The sequence below is a fragment of the Halichoerus grypus genome, chromosome 12, assembly GCF_964656455.1.
Source record: "Halichoerus grypus chromosome 12, mHalGry1.hap1.1, whole genome shotgun sequence".
Classification (NCBI taxonomy): Eukaryota; Metazoa; Chordata; class Mammalia; order Carnivora; family Phocidae; genus Halichoerus; species Halichoerus grypus.
Window position 1 is genome coordinate 31,687,739 of NC_135723.1, and position 5,171 is coordinate 31,692,909.

Sequence of the window (5,171 nt, forward strand, 5' to 3'; positions counted from 1 at the left end):
ATTATATTATCTCTGATGGGCTATCTACAACCACACTGAAGAAATAAATATTTACTTGGAACAGTAGATCCATCCTTGGGCTATATTTTCTCAGCTCTCCTTGTTACTTACAGAGGGCTATGTAACTCAGTCTATACCTGTTTCCTGTAACCTTCACCTCTTTACTGCTTCCCTGCTAGCATAAAAGAGGTGTGATTATATCCAAGGTGGAATCTACTCAGTAAGAAAGTACAGGTGTACCTAGCTTAAAAAAATTTTGATAAAATAAAATGGAAACTTACATGAAACAAAATGCACTACAGAGCTTTAATTATGATTCTACTACATATGAAATAACATTTACAATTTTTCAGTTATCATTGGAAGGAATATATCTGTAATTATGGGAGTAAGGTCCTGGACCTTCAGATCCTACCACTGCCCCATCAGCACCAAGCAAGGTAATTAGTGACCTACAAATCATTAACTGTAATATAGGTTCTTTAGAAAAAAATTACATTCGTTCTTCCTGTTTGGAAGGGAAATCACTATTTTCATCTAATGAGTAAGTGTCATTTTTAAAAAATTATAAATATCTTGGTGAAAGAAGAGCAATTTTCCCAAATAGAAAATGAACAAATGCCTACAGTCACTACTAACACAACCAGCCCTTTCTCCCTAAGTATCAGGTCCTTCCAGAGTCTTCTGGAATACAACATGAACATAGACAAGACTCTGGCAGGTAGAACCTTTGGAACTATTATGCAATTCAGCCTACTGGCATGATGGGAATATGTAATGAGATGCTCAAAACCAGCTCAAAGGCACACATTCTTGCAAAGTTCATACATGAGTTAAGAACCTGTCTACATTTCATTACATATTTAAAGTTTAATACCACCCTCATTAGCATTGCCACCTGCCATACTAAGCACTAGGATATAAGGAGATGGGTAGGGAAAGGGGGCTCTCACAAAGTGGTTTCCGTCTGGTTGGGGAATGAGAGATCTCAGTCAGTGACCTAATCTTCTTTCTGAGGTGTTCTAGCATCTCATGGAGTCTTAGCCCTTAGCACAAGAAAAAGGCCCCAGATAAATAAGAATACTCCTGACATCACACCACCAGGTATGTTACTTAGATTTTTTGTGGCCTTCCCAAGATTTTGTTTAAAAAATAAAATAAAAATTATGTGAAAACAGTACAGAAAGACAAAAGGGAGGGGAACACAGACCAAGGTGGGTTCAAAATAGCCCCTATCTTCAGACTTCTGTTGCTTAAACTGAGTTCTAGCATTTCTACTTGGAAAACCTCCCTTTTTAAACTCAATCCAGATATAGAAGAGAAAATATATCTGCCACTCTACCCACCTTCTGCCAAATCCTTTCTTCTCCCTGAGGAAAGAGGAATTGCTAACCAGATTGATAAGGCTCAAAATATTCATGTGGCCACACTTAAAAGGATGAGAATTCACTGTGCATTTAAAGTGCTTAAGGCGCACACAGATTCTCCCTTGGCTTTCTTCTTGGCGCTGGGTGTGTAAACAGATTTGGAATTGCCATTCGGAAAGGGCAGGTCCTGCCAGGCCTTGGGGAGCCGGTCATTACTTCTCAATACCGTAACTTGTGGCTGCCCAAAGGGTGGTGATGTGACAAGACACAGACTGGGGTTGGGAACAGCTTGTGGGACGCCCTGCTTAGCTTACAGGAATGCCTTTAAAAGAAACACTGATAAACTGGAGTGTGTCCAGAGGTACACAGAGGTACAAAAGTCACCCTTTGAGAAACACTCAAAAATTAATGCGGATCAGTAAAACAGCCCTGGGCCACCTATGTTTCCCCTTCTCCTCTTCTCTTACTGAAAGATGAATTGGAATGCAGGGAAGCAGCCAACGCATGAGGCAGGAGTTGGTTCTGCTTGCTAGGCAGACCTGAGTCTTACCTACGACACTCAGGGTGAGCTCATCTTATTCTCAACCACCCAGCGTAGCTGGGGGAACCACCTCTCCCTGCCTGCCTTGCACCGTCCCTGGGCTAACCCTTTTAGCAACCTTTCACCACCAAAACTGTCTGTGTTCCTCATGACCTGATAACACTAGATTAACAGGACTGGTGGAGCAGAGAGGGGAACATGCAATATGATCTGCTCGAGGCCCTGTCTCCGCTACCGCACCCCCAGGACTGCCCACTTACTAGAACTAATTAGAAAAAGTACAATCAATAATGCATTAGCCAGACTTTCAAAATTTCTCATGGGTCAGCAGGCATGGGCCCTGTTGAATTTTACACTTGAGAAGTTAACCGACTCTTGCTATTATTTCAAAAGTCAGAGTAATAAGGGAAAGACTTCTTTCTTTTCCAGGAAATTCATTTAAAAATTGGCATCTCACATAGAATAATATCACTTACAGTGAGTCTGAAGCAAAGTAAAAAGAACGATGTTTTCTAAGAACCATCTTATTGATTTTTGAAAATCCTCAGGTATTAATGTTAATTAATAATATCTCCCCCCCACCACGAGCAATAACAGTCACATAATATGGTGATTCTGATAAAATGATGTTCAGAAATGTATGCACCTGAAATATTAAAAATTTTAAAGTAAGAGAGAAACAAAAATACTCCAAGATACCATGATTGTATTCACTGCTGCACTTTTGAAATGGCAAACTCCTGGAATCAAAAGCAAAATATCCATCAATAGGGGACTCGATAAATGAATCACAGTACATCCACAAAATAGTATTTCATTCTGCCCTTTGCTTTTTTATTTTCAGCTAAATTTTATATCCTGAAGATCTTTAAGCCATAAAAAAAACGGTAGATCTATGTCTGTTTTTCTGGGAAAATCTCAAAGATACATAATTAATTTTGTTTTTAAAGATAGCATGATTCTATTGGCATAAATTTCTTTGTATGTGTGTCTTCGTGCTTGCATGCGCGTGTGTGTGTGTGTGTGTGTATGTCTGTGTGTCCTCAGGAAGGTATATTCATTCATTTGGCAAATATGCATTATGCCCTCTTATGGGCCAGGCACTGTTCTTTTCTAGGTATTATAGGAACATAGATGAAAAAAGACAAAGTCCTTATTCTCCTGGAATTTATTTGTGTGTGGAGGAGAAATATAATGAACAATTAAACAGATAGATACTTTTGGGGAGTGACCAGCACCATAAAGAAATAAACCACATTAATGACACATTGTATAAATAGGCTGAGGAAAGACCTGAGAGCCAGACTAAGGGGACTCTTTCAAGCAGAGAAACCATCCAATGCAAGACCCTCAGACAGCACCAAGCCAGGAAGGTGAAATGGGCTAAAGGAGATGGTAGAAAAAAGTTAAAGAATTGAGCAGGGCCAGTTCATGAAGAGTCTTTTAGATCATGTGAAGGAGTTTACATTTTATTCTGTATGCAGTGGGAATCTAATGAAGCTAAGGTTAGGGGGGAAGGGAGAGGCGAGCCAAAGTGACTTACATATCTTAAAAAGCACACAACACTCCCCATGCTAATCCCCAGGATGCGTTAGAAATATCTAATATTGAAAGAGAAACTCTTTCTTCATTATTTTATTTTTTTACTATGTGCATGTAATATTTGAAATTCTTGACGAAAAAAAGAATGGGCTAAGAATATAGATGGAAAACTAACGCTGAGAAGATTTGTTTCTTGATTTAATGTGCAATACTTTTTTTTTAATATTCAGTTAGCCAACATATAGTACATCATTAGTTTTTGATGTAGTGTTCAACGATTCATTAGTTGCATATAACACCCAACGCTCAATACTTTTTAAAAGCATACTCGGAATGCCATCAGTCCTCACCAAAATGGGCAAGAACAGTGTCATATTACCATTAACTAAGATTTCCAAGCTTCTAAACTCCCCACCAATTCGGCAGAAATTACTTTTTTAAGTTCCTCCCCATCTTCCAGCTCAATGTGAACCAATCGCTTAACCTCCCAGAACCCCAGCTTGGGATTCTGTAAAGAGAGCAATGATATCTACCTCAGGTATAATGAGTTAACGCAGGAAGAGCTGAAACTTGAGTACATATTGAAATACTACCTGGAGAGTTAGTAAAGGATACAGACCCTCACTGAAGTAGGATAAGACTTGAACATCTGCATTGTATGCAAAGTTCCCAGGTGATTCTGACCCAAAACTGAGAACCACCAGCAAGTTAATATATTTGGCCAATCTAGTGCAATTCCTGGCTATGCAAGCCCTAATAAGTAAGGGTTTGCTCCTTACCCTTCCCTCTTCTGCCTGAACTACAGGCCAGTTGTCTTCCTTCCTGTGATCCTGCTCACCAACTTTTAAATTAACAAAATGAAAACTGACCAAAATAAAATATGAGATCCTGCATAAATAAGAAGTCACTTGTGTGCATATTAAATATTATGTGTCATATGATTGTAGTCAGTTTTTAGAGCCATTTTTAGAATTTGCATATGCATGAGATGGGTGGGAATTGCATGAGACCCAGCCCTCTCAGTGAGGGGCAGTTGATGGTACTGGATCCATTCCAGTAGGGACAATGATGGACTTGTGTCCAGATTTATGCATGCCATTGGCAGTGTCTTCCAACACCACTGGCTGACCCAATCTTCCCAGAAGAAAGGGCCAAGCCCTGGCACAGCTAGTGCTGTGCCCTATAACAAGCCACCACAGTTCCTCTGTCCCTGCCAGACTAGAAGGGACCCACCGAGGCTCTGGCTCTTCCCATCAGCTCAGAGCAGAACAAGAGCTACATGGGTCCCCAGTGGAGGGGCCAAATAAACAAAATTCACACACTTGGAGAAGGTTATATATTCTAAGAGATGAAACACATAAAAAGAAACCAGCAGATAAGTTCCTTGCCCTTCTGTTTCCTCCTGCTACCCCTCACCTGTGTGCCTAACCCTATTCCCCAACTCTACTCCTCATATCGAATGATGGTTCCATCAATCAGCCCCTAAAGCCATCCTTAAGCACCCCGAACTCACACCATCTAGAAGTGAGCTGTTAAAATGGAGCAGCTGACCTCACCTGTGGTCATGAAATATAATGGACAAGGAGGATCCCCTAGTCCTACCCCAGCAAGGACCAGAGACTTCTCAGAGATTTCCCAGAAATCGGAAACAGGGTCTGCTAGATTGGCAGCGACTTCCTTGACACCTCAGGGAGTTCTTGCTACTCCCACCCATCAGGATT